A 13,742-nucleotide genomic window follows, 5' to 3' on the forward strand; every position below is an offset into this window, starting at 1 on the left:
CCAACTTTACCCTCAAAACCACAGCTTGAGAGGGGTGTGGCCAAGATGGCGACTGAGTAGAACGTGCCTACTCGTCGCTGCGAGCCCTGGCCTGGGCCCTAGCAGCAAAGCAGCCCCCAGCGGATCCCTACGTAGCGTTCCGGATCCTGCTCCGATGCGGTACAAGTCCGCAGAGTCTGATCCCTGGAAGAGGTGCGACACCGGCGCCTGCGGCTGACGGACGGCGCTTCGCTTGGCGCCGTGTGGCCTAATTGGCGGCCGCGGCGGGAGGAGTGCATGACGGCCACACACCAAGTGACGGAGCCCAGCTAGACTTCCTCCCATGGAAGGACCTGAGCGACGATGTTTGGCCCGGGAGAGACACGCAGTGACCACGCTGGCAGCAGGGGGTGCGGGTGTGTCTCTGCACGGGCATTGGTAACGGAAGGCAGAGGCAGTGCGACCTTCCATCTGGGGCTGCAGAGAGGGGCTGTGCCATAAGCGGAGGAAGGTGAGACCACCCTTGGCAGCTGCGGGTTTGGCGTCTTCTGACTGCTGTATCCCCCCATTCCCCTGCGGCACTTGGTGGTGTGGGAGCCGGATGGACTTAGGCCTGGGCCCGCGCAGGGTGTCGGAGGCCTCGTGGTGGCAGTGACCAGGCCACGCGTCTGACCCCCTGGAGACGCTCTCGCACCGGCCAGCAGGGGTGCTTCTCCCGATCGCCCCGTTGAACCCTTGAGCACCATCACAGGTTGGGGTGTGTGATCCCTCAGCGGTGGGACGCAGCAGGGCGGCCGTGCTGTCCAAGAAGTAGCGTTGACCGGCACACCAAGGGACGTCACCACAGCTGCGGGCCTGATGCCTAAAAGGGACTCTAGGGAGCACACCTTGCGGCCTCCAGTGTGCGACCAGAGGATGAGTGCCACGGCAGAGCAATGGCGTAGCTTTGGGGAGAGGCTGCACCAGGATGCCCCGCGTCGGAACCTGCACACCACGCCATCGCTTTTCAGTCCTTTGGGTACACGACTGGAAGTGGCGACAGTTGGGACAGCTAGCTTGGAAGGGAGCTTACCTGGTCCCTGGTGCTTTGACTTCTCTCACTATATCCAGCACCGCTTCCAAATCGCAAGTGTCAGGGCGCCTGCCGCATTACGATGGCCACCAACAAATCTAGGAAAGATCGATCAGTAAAGGACTTTCTCCTTAAATCTGGGGCTGGAGGGGCCGAAGCATTAACAGCGCAGGGGAGCCCATCGGCGGGACATGGACAGGACGATCCAGATAGGCCGGTCACCCGCAACGTCCTTGAATCTCTTTGCCGCTCTCACAAGTGAATTCCATACCATGAAAAATGATTTATCCGCTGAGATCCGGGAGATACGCAGGGACATTGACTCGGTGGGAGAGAGAGTCAATCCACTGGAGACGCAAACAGCCATGCGAGATGAAGACGTGGCGCAGCTTCAGCAGGAGGTCCTGCATCTCCAGGACCAGCAACTGGATCTCCAGGCCCATGCAGAGGATCTGGAGTACCACTCCCACCGGAACAACATACAAATCCCGGCGGGTCCTCAGGGGATGGAGGGGCAGGACATCGAGGCCTTTGTAGTGGAACTGTTTCATCAAATCCTGGGAGCAATGGACCATACTAGACTGGACACACTGCGTGGGACCTGAGAGACCGGTGACTGCCCCCACCCGACATTCTGACATGCATGCACGACTTACAGCTCAAAGAATGCATCCTGCAGGAGGCACGGGCCAAACACCCCATAGACTTTCACTCCTGAAGGCCTCTCCTATTCCAAGATCTGGCGGTCTTAACCTTGCAGAAACAACAGGAGTTCCGGCCCGTCACGGCGTTCCTGCGCTCCAAAGACATCTCTTACTCCTGGGGCCACCCGTTCTAGCTCATTTTCACGTGGGAGGGCAGGCTCCGCCAGGTCAGTTATCTTTGTGAGGCCTCGTTGCTTCTTCACTTGCCAGACATCGACCGGGATACTCCGGAGAGGGAAGCCCCCAATGGACGCCGCAACAGTACAGCAAGATGGCAACAAGTTGGGAAATCCCCATCTTCGCCCGGACCCTGAGGCAATGGCTAAAGAACGCACGGATGTGCTGAATTCTGTCAGGGGACTCAACTACCGCAGACTGAAGCAGACCGGCTATGGTAATGACAGATGTAATTCATATGGGATCCATATAGATTTAACTAGCATGGCCCTGTGCGGGGTGGGGGCAGCGGGAGCTCCTGCTATCCATCTCACGACTCTCCATGGGGCGGACTGCCCAGGAGTTCTGTTGACTTTGTACATGGCTGATTTTAGTTGTATGCTCTAGGGGTTAGGGGTTTTCGGGTTCACTCCTCCATCTTCCAGATATGAAGGGTTGATGGTATTTGTATTCTGTGCCTTTATATTCGCAACTTCAGACTTTGGAACAGTTGTTATTAGCACACCATGAGTCCCCTCCCATGACAACCGTCTGTTAACGTTAAGGGGCTTAATAACCCTACCAAAAGGCAGGCCGTCCTGTCCTTCCTTGAACACTCGGGTGCCCACATTTGCCTGCTACAGGAACAGCACCTTCTGCCAACTGACACGCATAGACTGAGATCCAGAGAATTCCCATTTCAGCTGTTCTCCTCTTGCACCACTAAGACAGCGGGGGTGGCGATATTGGTCTCTGCTAAGTTTCCGGGTCAGGTAGGCAATAAACAGGCCGAGGTTAAAGGTAGACTCCTGGTAAACACTTTCACCCCGGGCACACATATCCTCACAGTAGCTACAGTATAAGTTCCTAATGAAGGCCAAGAGGGGTTCATTTGGGAGGTGGTCCATGAGATGACTTGCCTCCCAGACAGGCCTTTGCTATTGGGGGGGACTTTAATTTGGCCTTTGATGGCGCAGTATACCGATCAGGGCAGCGATGGGGGCAGAATGGGGCCTTTTCTGAGGAAGGGAGACGGTTGTTGGCGGAGGCTGGGCTCACAGATGTCTGGCGACAGCGACATTCAGGGTCCAGGTAATACACCTTTTACTCGCATCCCCTTAAGACATATGCCAGGATTGACTACATGCTCACCGCTGATTTGCTGGCGCAGCAGACGCGAGAGGTGGAGATCCTTCCCTGACCCTTATCTGACCACTCGGCGGTGCGGATATCCCTGTCCTTGCGCCACCTTTGACCCTCCCGTGGGTTCTTGCGCCTATGTGAGACGATGCTACAAGGTCCCTCGGTGGTATAGCAAATCCATAAATGTATGACCAACTACCTGGACCTTAATGATTCCCCAACTATCCCCATGATGTCTCTTTGGGAGGCTCTAAAAGCGGTGGTCAGGTGGGGATTTTTGGGCATCGCAATAAGGATAGGAGGGAGAAAAGGGAGCGGCTATCTGGGGAGTTTGCCGGATTGGAGCAAATCCATCAACGGATAGGAGCACCCAGAGTCTGGAAGTAGCTTAAGGCGGCCAGGGCACAGCCGGCGGAACTGGATATCGATAGGGCTGAATACTCTGCCATCTGCCTGAAGCATGCATTTTACATAGGGGGATCGGTGCAGGAATCTCTTTGCTAACAGGTTACGTACACAGCGACAGGCATCTAGCATCACTGGGATTCTGGATCGACAGGGGTGAGAATATAACACGGATCACTGGATTGCGGATGTGTTCCGGTAATTCTATGAGACTCTATACACGGACCAGACTCTACCCGCGGACAGCCCCGCCCAATACCTGGAGGGGGTGCCCACGGCTAAACTCCTACCGAATCAGACGGAGGAGCTTAAAGCTCCCATTAGGCTGGAGGAGGTTATTTCTGCCATCTCTCACTTAAAACTCCATAAATCACCAGGCCCAGACGGATTCTCCTCTGTTTTCTATAAAAAAAAATCTGCGCAGTTCTAGCCCCACTGTTAGTACGGGTCTATAACTCGATCGGGGTCGCCCGTGCTGCCTCCCTCCCATCTTCTATGCTGGAGGCGCTGATTAAGGTAATACCCAAGCCGGGTAAAGATAGGCGTTTGTGTGGTTCCTTTCGCCCTATATCCTTTCTTAATGTAGATTAAAAAATCTTTACTGGATTTTAGACTTTCTCGTCACCTACCCCGGTTAATAGATCCAAATCAATACATGTTTGTTCCTGACGTCAGTGCTCTGATAATACCAAACGGCTCCAGCACTTGGTGGACAGATATGAGCGTTTCCCTGCAGAGGGGATGATTTTTTCTGTCGACGCCGAGAAGGCGTTCAACAGGGTACCTCAAACCGACTATGCTTCACATTGGTCTCCCTAGCTGCTTCATCGATTGGGTTTTTGGGAGCTAAGCGAACCCTAGGGCCACAGTGCGGGTGAATGGGACCGCTTTGTCGGCTTTTCCTATATGCAGGGGGACGAGGCAGGGTTGCCCTCTCTCACCGCTTCTGTTTGCCCTGTATATGGAACCTATGGACCAAGAGTTCGGGACGACCCCGGCATCAAGGGGGCACATTTAGGGGGGACGGAACACAAACTCTTCCTATACGCCGACTATGTAGTGGCCACGCTAGAACATCCTAGGGAGTCCCTACCCGCACTATTGCTTGAACTGGATAGGTTTGCACTAGCATCAGGCTTCAAGATTAATGTCCACAAGTCACAGGCCCTAGATCTCTCCCTGGAGCCTGAGATTTTGGGGCTGCTGCAGCGATCCTATCCGGTCCAGCGGGCCCTTGACTCAATTCCTTACTTAGCTTTGCAAGTCTCAGCCACAATGAAGGCCACCAATGAATCAAACAACACGGTAATACTGCGACAGGTCAGAGACTCCCTCCGGAAATGGAGACCACACTCGCTATCATGGCTAAGCCGCATAGCAGCGGTGAAAATGGTGATACTACTCCAAATTCTCTATTTGTTCCATGCAATCCCACTGGTACCCCCGACGGGAGTTATGCGTTCACTGCAGGGGGACATAGATCCTTTTATTTGGTGAGACCAACGGGCTCGGCTATGCAGGGAACTCAGTTACATAGATCCTGTTGAGGGGGGCCTGGGCGTCCCTGATTTAAAGGCTTACCGGCGGGCGGCCCTAATGAGAGCTCTAGTGTAGTGGTCTCGCCTGGAGTCTGAGAAGCATTGGTTATATATGGATAGGTCTCTCGCTGGATGGCCTCTGTGTGGGTTCCCTTTCTTGCGCGTGGCGGGAGGCCTCGGAATCTATATCTCTCCAAGGTGACCCATCCTACCCTATTGGCCTGGGATAAGGTTGCTGCCTCTAGAGGACTTACGACCGTTCTGTCTTCGATTACGCCGATAGTCCATAACCCTGATTTCACACCGGTTCTGGATGCCGAAAGGTTCCATCACTGGACTAAGGAAACTTGCCGTTCTGTTGGTCACCTGTTTGATCTCTTGGGGCCACGATCTTTTACAGATCTTTGCAAAGAGCAGGATATACCGGAAACGGAGTGTTATCGCTACCTACAGGTCCGGCACTGTGTGATCAGTGCAAATGTGCGGGGAGGGTAAGAGAGACACCTCACTTCGTTTGAGAAGTGGTTGCTCACACGCCATGATGACGCACACTTAACTTCGGACTTATATAAGTTTGCCAAACGTACCCCTGACGCTGGGAACACTCCGGGTCAGCTACGCTGGGAAGGGGAGTTAGGCAGAACCATGATGCAGAAAGAATGGCATGATATCTTCTATAGGGTGAGACACACAGCCCGCAACGTGGCCTCCACCGAGCCACAAAATTAGCCACCTATTGGTACCTGACTCCTGTTCGACTCCATTGAGGTAACAATTCCCGCAGCACGCAATGTTGGAGAGCCTGTGGCTTGATGGATAATCTTACTTATTAACTATGGGATTGTCCTTCCCTAGGGACGTATTGGCAGCAGATCCTTGATGACTTGGACTCCTATTTTGACACCCAGATCTCCCGCTTTCGGGTATATGTTCTCCTGGGCCTTCCCAACGCCAATACGTTCCCCCTTAAATCTCGGAGGGGCAAACAGATGGCACTAGCCCTGGGGCAGCAGTACAAAATATACTTGCCCACTGGGGTACTACGACGGTCCCAACTCGACTGGGGTAGCTTCATAGACTGTGGAACATATTGGGGATGGAGAAGATCTCTCTTTCACTGACACATCCCGGGGCCTCTTTTCATGACCTGTGGGAACCTTTCCTCACTCTACTGGCGTTAGAATTCACAGAGCTCACTGGCCCAAATACCTAAGGCTCCTGCGACTTGCAGGCCCTCCTACGCAAGTGGCCAGAGCACTCCTGCTATCTAGTACATCTACCTATATTTTGCCATTCCCAGCTCATAGCAATATATCCAACACATGGGGAGAGGAGCGGGTAGGGAGGGAGGGGGTTTCTTTTTTCGTTTTTGTTATTGTATTTCTTGCTAAATGTAACAACTCTATTGCTGGATTGCATTCCGATGAATACAGAGCATGTTGGCTTGTTCGTTAAATGGTAGATGTGCGCTTTACAAATGCCTGTAAATTCAAGTTGAATCTCCTGTCTTGAAACTCAATAAAAGAAATTTAAACAAAAAACCCACAGCTTGATACAGTATAGTCCACTCATGATTAAACCTTGAGAAAGAAGTGAAAATGCAGTTACAAAACTTCATCTCCTCAGCTAACCCCTAGGGACCTAACTATCCAAGTACTCAAATATCAGCCTATTAGGTTATTATTTATATACCAATCTTAGTACAGTGTAGACCACACTCAGAGACTGTGTACTATGGTTCAACCATTTCAGAAAGACGAACACACTACATCGTGGCCATTGTGTCATTAGTTCATTGTATTATGGGTCAATCCCTAATTGCATGTAAGGCTATTCTATCCTGAAGTTGTTAACACCTCTGAATAGGGGTTTCTCTCAGCATCCTAGTAATTTGGGAGCAATCGAATAAATAACATGATATGGAAGAAACCAATCAAACAGTCCCCATCTGGACCTATGCCTAACCCAAAGGGATGTTTCCCTAGCTGTAGTTCTCTTGACCACATTCTTCGACCTTTTCAAGGATCATCTGACAGAACCAAATATAAATACTCCCCCACCATACCTCCCTGTAATAATGGCTTTAACTTTTATGGATACTTTCACATGGCACTGATAATGCATCACTCCCCCAAACCCAAGGGAAAAGTTCTTACCTATAATCCTAGGGCCACATTTATGAGGCCCCTTGAGCCATCGGAACGTCACCTTTTGTGACGTTCCGTGGCGCAGAAACCTGCATGATATTTATCAGGCAGCACTAAGCCACTTTTTTTGACTTAATGCTGCCTGATAAATATCAGTCCCATTAACGCATTGTTCTGTGTTAAAGGGGCGTGCAATGGGTGTTGCTGGGTGCGTTCCCAGCAACCTCCATAGCATTTTGACAATGCCCAAGATCTACGAGAAATTGTAAATCTGAGGCAGTGCCAAAAGCTTATGCCTCCCCAGGGGAGGTGTAAGGGAGGCGCAACGGGGAGAAATATCTTTATTTTTCCTCGTTTTTCCTTTATCTATGAGTGCTGCATTCTGCAGCACACACAGAAAGAGGAAAAGCCTCTTGTGATTATTTTTGTACATAGAGGTTTTCCTTCCTGTACAAAAATAATCATCCCGGCACCGCAGGCACCCTTGCACCATGGTGCAAATGTGCCTGCATTGGTGCAGGCACCCCATTGTGCGCTGCTGCAGGGGAAAATGACAGGAATGCACTGTATCTTGTAGATACAGCGCATTCCTGCCCTTTTCTTTTGCCGTAGGGAAGCGCAGCAGGAAGGCCTGCTGCGCTTCCCTATGGCAAAACCTAATAAATGAGGCCCCTAGTTCTGTTCTAGGGGAATCCTCATCAAAGTCATAAACTCTGAATTGTCCTGCTCACATGTTGGATACGGGAGTAATTTGTAAAATATACATTCTCTCTTTTAGAAGACAAAAACGCACCTACTTGAAAACAATGACTGCAAAAAAAGGCTAGAAATTACAACATTTCATTTGTTACATGTTTACACATATCTTGTACGGTAGTAATATTGGGGCAGATGTATCAAGACACCTATTTGCGATTCTCAAATAGCGATTTTTGGAGAATCGCTATATGAGAATTGCAAATGGTATGTATCAAAAGAAATCGCAATTTTTTAGCGATTTCTTAATATTCCCTAATTGCGAATTCGCAAATTGTGAATTCGCAATTAAGGAATACTTTCCCATTCATTTCTATGGTCCAGGAGGCCCATAGGAAGGAATGGGAAGTTATTCTCAATTTGCGATTCGCAATTTGCTAATCGCAAATTGAGAATAATTTCAAGGGTGCAAGGATGACTTAAGGACACCCTGCTGCAATCCTAAAATTTACATGTGTGCGCATATGGCGCACATACATGCCCTAAGGGCATGTATGAGCGCCACATGGCACCTTTACAAATGCCAAAAAGTGCATTTGTAAAAGAAATCGCAAATTACCACCAACTACAAGTTGGTGGTAATTTGCGATGTCTTAATTATGAATCAAACAACTTGGGTGCTTCATACATAGCATTTAAGGAATCACAATTTGCGATTCCTTAAAGGCTGACGCAAAATTAAGGAATTAATTTTGCGATGCGATTCAATAATACATCGCATTTTCTGATTTTTTTGTCGCAAACGCTGCTTTTCCGCGAATCGCAGCGTTTGCGACAAAAAAATCGTTTGATACATCTGCCCCCTAGTCACTGGATCTAAAGTGACTAGAACTATCACTCACAAACCTCTTTTTTAAAATGAAAAATAAAGGGAATGTAGGGCAATGCTAACCCATAGGGTACACAACTAGAGCATTAAAACCGTCAATGTACAATCAAACATCTGAGGTGAAAGGTCAGCTCACTTTTATAGGAATAAAGATCATGGGCACAGAATAGAAACCGTCTGCTTTGTACTCTTGTCGGGGGAGGTGGGATGGTTGCTTACGACTTTGATGAGGATTCCCCTGGAAGAGAACTAGGATTACAGGTACAAAGCATTTCCTTCTCTTCCAGAGGATTCTCATCAGTAATCATAATCACTGAGTAGAATAGCAAGCTTATCCTACAGCAAGGATTGTGGACAAGAAGACAAAGGTAGAACTGTTCCCACATTTACCCAAAATGATTTCTCAAAGATGCTTGACCCACTTGGGCATCTGCTGTTGAACTCGAACCCAAACAAACTTGTCTGGTACAGGTATGTATCAATTTCCATATCGCAGCTTTACATAGCTCTTAAATGGATAGGTTTCGTAAGATACGTTTCGTAACATAGCCATAGTCACTGATTTTCATCTAGTTACATATGCTTTAGGTTTAATAGGGAGAGAATTCTTCACTGACAGGTAACAGAACACTATGCAAGAAATGGTCCACCAGGAAATGGATTGCTAAGAAGTGGATAGGCCAGTCCCAAGAGGACTATAATCACAAATAGGTGGTCAGTTAGACTGATCTCTTTTGTTTTGTCTCCATATAATTTTAGTACATTTTTGAAATCCAGCAAGTGAAGAGGTGCTTCAGCTCAATTTGATGGGTTAGGGAAGAAGGGTGGTAAAGATATTGGTTGATTTTGGTGCAGCTCCGGATCAGCAAAAGAGGCATGTCTTGAGGCTCTTCCGGAAGGTTTGCAGAATGGGTGGGCATCTAATGTTGATCGGGAGTTCATTCCTGGCCTTGGCCGCGATGTAGGAGAAGGCTCCTCCACCCGCTCTGGTTCTGCAGATGCACAGGGTTTCTGCGAGGGCGAAGTCGGCGGAGCGGAGGTTTCTCATGGGTATGTGGAAGGAGACTATTTCGTTGAGGTATTTAGGTCCGGTGTTGTAAAGGGATTTGTAGGCATGGGTGAGTAGCTTGAAAGTTACTCTCTTCTCGACAGGGAGCCAGTGGCGGTCTCGCAGGTGTTGGATGATGTGTTCATGTTGTGGGATGCCGAGGACGAGTCTGGGCGTGGAGTTCTGGATGGCTGGAGTTAGCGTAGCAGAGATTTGTTGATTCCAGCAAAGAGGGCATTTCCATAGTCCAGTCTGCTTGTTATGAGTGCTGGGGTGACGGTCTGTCTGGATTCGGGGGGGATTAATTTGAAGGTCTTGCAAAGGATGCGGAGAATGTTGAAGCAGGTGGAGGCGACGGCATTGAATTTGCAGGTCATGGTGAGGGAGGAGTCGTGTATGATGCTGAGGCTCTGGGCGTGGTAGAGTTGTTGAGGGCGGTGGGCCACCAGGTGTTGTCCCAAGCTGAAGGGGTGAGTCTGAGGACGAGGACGTCTGTCTTCTCCGAGTTGAGCTTCAGACTTTGACTAAACCCTTCGTTATAGTCAGTTGTTTAATTGTTTCAGCTGTCTAATATGTCATTTACTCCTTTAATTCATTCTGTTCTAATTGTCCGTATACTGTAACAGGGGTGTGGAATTTAATAAAATATCTTCTTGTCCATGGGACAGGTTGCTTCATAAATCTACTTGTCCTGTAACAAAATCCACTTGTCCCTTTTGTGCCATGTAATGCGTGACAAATATTGGCAGCAATCTCATTATATAAGAGTTCTGATATAGCCTCTCTAATTATGCCAGGGTTCGACCATGATAGGGTTTGAATACTAGCAATTCCCTTATGTTGCTACGTTTCTGCAGGTCTATATACTTGGGCTGAAGGTAGTGGTAAGTAATAGTTCAAGGGTTGGAATGCCATTTTGAGTGTGTCCAAATCTACTAACTTGCATGTTTTAAGGGTTTTCACCAACTCTTTTCAAATCTTTTCCCATAATGAAAAAGGTTGGAAATTTACTCCCGACAGTGGCATACGTAAAACTTCTTCCAGGGTTGGGGAAAAAAGTGGATGGATGAAAAGTGAACTTCAAACATTCAGATTTTCACATGAGCAAATCAACACATGCACATTTGCTCTTGCTAAAATGCAGTTCACAAATATTTTGTAGGCGTACTATTTCTTGGCCTACTTCTGTAAATTGTAGTGAATTCACGGAAACTGTATATATGCACTTAAAGCAAGGATATATACCATGGATGCACTTGTGAGACTTTCTTTAATAATTCTGCTCTTTTACAAGGAGCATATTGGCACACAAAGTAGTTTTGTTCAGTTCCCGGAACTTCTGAGGCAATGTATGCTTTTTGAGACCAAAAACAATTTTTGTTTTTGCCAATGCTTGTTAGAATGGTGAGGGCCCAGCAGCTCCCACACCGATAAGGTTTTCAAAAACCATGCCTATGCAGGTCACGCATTGACAAAACCAAAAGGTTGACCACCAATTTCAGACCTACTGGCTTTGCAAATACATGACTAAACCACATGCAGAACCTTTTCCTCTTGACAGAATATGATGCCCTAGTGGATGGCCTCTTCGCCTCTTTCAAGAAGTCCATGCAGTCTAGGGAGATTTAAATGTCAATACTGTGAGAATGCAGGAGGCAAACCGCTAATTTCAACAATGATAGGTTGGAATGAAGGATCTGGCCCGAAACTTGAAGCAAAGGTCCAGTCTGCATGGTAGCTTCTTATACGGTCTCCCTGATAGTAGGTGGAGAAGACCTGTAAACCACCACTGCCAAGGCAATTGCGGGGCTACACAGATCATTCTTGCTTTGGAGCATTGTAATTCTGCCAACAATGTGGGTATCAATGGAGGAAAAGCAATGATCGATGGGACAAAAAGCACAGATAAATCTCCTTGACCTGTGGATAAAAAAGGCATTCCCTATGGATCCTAGTTGATAGCTTCTTGAAAGGCATTCCCCAAAGGACCCTAGTTCGTAGTATTTTGAGGAGGAGTGTGTGCATTATTTCTTGTTTGCATTTGTAAAAAGATCTATTTAATGATAACCCCATTCAATACTTTTTGGTTGAGAATCCAGTCATTATTTTCTTGTATTAATCGACTTAGGGTATCTGCTTGAGTGTTTTGTATGCTTGGCAGATGGACCACTGTGAAAGTTAAACCTCTCTCCAACAGCCCTTTCCAAATAGCTTAAGCTTCCCGAGATATTGTCTCGAGTGTGTTCCTCCCTGCTTGTTCAGAAAATACATTGTGATTGTATTGTCCGTGTGAACCAGAAGTAAACTCGTTCTGAATGAAAAGAAGAATGACAATAAGAGCTAAATGGACAGCCCTCAACTCCAACAGATTGATGTGATATTACTTTTCCTTCTCTGCCCATATTCCCTTTGTAGATTGTCCATGTCAGCATCCCAGCCTAAAAATGATGCATTCTTCACTATAGCCTGTAAAGGAATATTCAGATGAAACTGTACCCCTCTCAGAAAGTTGGATGATTGGCACCATCATGGGTCTGATTGGGGGGGCTGCTTGGTATAACATCAAATAGTTCTCCCAGCTTCCCGAGTTCTGGCTCCATTGATCCTCCAGAATTGCTCATGTGGGGTGTGGAATTTGGAAATATGCATGATGCCATCGATCTCAGTAATGAGAAATTAGTGTTTGTTTCAGACTGTGGCATTTTTGTTAGATAGATTTGTCTCTCCTGCAAAGGTTACATTTTTGCGACAATAGTCTCTAATGTCACTCCTAGGTAATTAATGTTTTTGCACTGGGATAATTGTTAACTTTTGAAAATCGATTTCTCAACACCAGCTCTTGCAAGATATTTGCTGCTAGATTACAATGGTTCCTTACTAGTAAGGAGAGGATGCCGTTATCAACCAATCGTCCCGATAAGGGTAGATAAAGGCCTTTAACTTTCCTAGATGAACAGTTACCACTGCCATGCACTTTGAAAAGATGCAAGGTGCTGAATTGGTAGCGATGTTTTGCTACCACACATCTTAACAGCTTCCTGTGTTTCTTTATCTTCGGAATGTGGAAATAGGCGTCTTGAAGATCTAATGTACATTTCTAATCCCCCCCCGATGTAATAATTGGGGATCAATCTGATCAAAGCCATCAATCTGAATCTTTCTTTCTTTATCCATTTGTTTGTTAGTCTCTGATCAAGAATAAGTCTGAATTCTCATTTTAGTCCTTTCTTTTGTTAAGAAGGCACTTCCTCCACCACAGTCTTTTGTATTAGGGTGTTCACCTCTTCATGAAACAAGTTGTGATGATGATGGAAAGATTTCTTCTGCTGTATAATGAAATGAAATGAAACTTTTGTAAAGCGCAAACTGTCGCTCCCAAAGGAGCCTCCTGGGGCTACCAGATAACATGCTACTGCAGATACAGATTGGGATCTAGATGAGTGCGAGACATGACTCATCAGCTATTCCATATATCCATGTCTTTAGGGCCTTCCTGAACTGTTCTTCAGATTCTATTGATCTTAATCTGTTTGGCATGAAATTCCAAGCCTTTGCCCGGAACACAGTGTCCGACTTCCCTACCCTTGTTTTAAGTTTAAAATCAGGTATTTTAAGGAGGTTAGAGGAAGTGGATCTAAGTGTCCTCCTTGTAGTGTAAGGCCTAAATCTTGTAGAGAGGTATACTGGGCCTAATTGGCGCACTGCTCTAAAGGCTGTAAGGAAAAGTTTGAGCAAAATAATTTTGTAGAGCGAGAGCCAGTGAATGCTTTTCAGGGCTGCTGAGGCTGACGCCCTACGGGAGAGCTTTAAGACTAATCTGGCTGCTGCATGTTGAACCACCTGCAATTTCTTCAGAGTAGATTTATTGACCCCTACCAGGAGGCTATTGCCGTAGTCCAAACGAGAGAGTATTAAAGCCACTGCCACTGTTTTCCTGGCCTCAAGTGGAAGAAAGTCAAATAATT

This window comes from Lissotriton helveticus, chromosome 7 (assembly GCF_964261635.1).
Source record: "Lissotriton helveticus chromosome 7, aLisHel1.1, whole genome shotgun sequence".
Taxonomy (NCBI): Eukaryota; Metazoa; Chordata; class Amphibia; order Caudata; family Salamandridae; genus Lissotriton; species Lissotriton helveticus.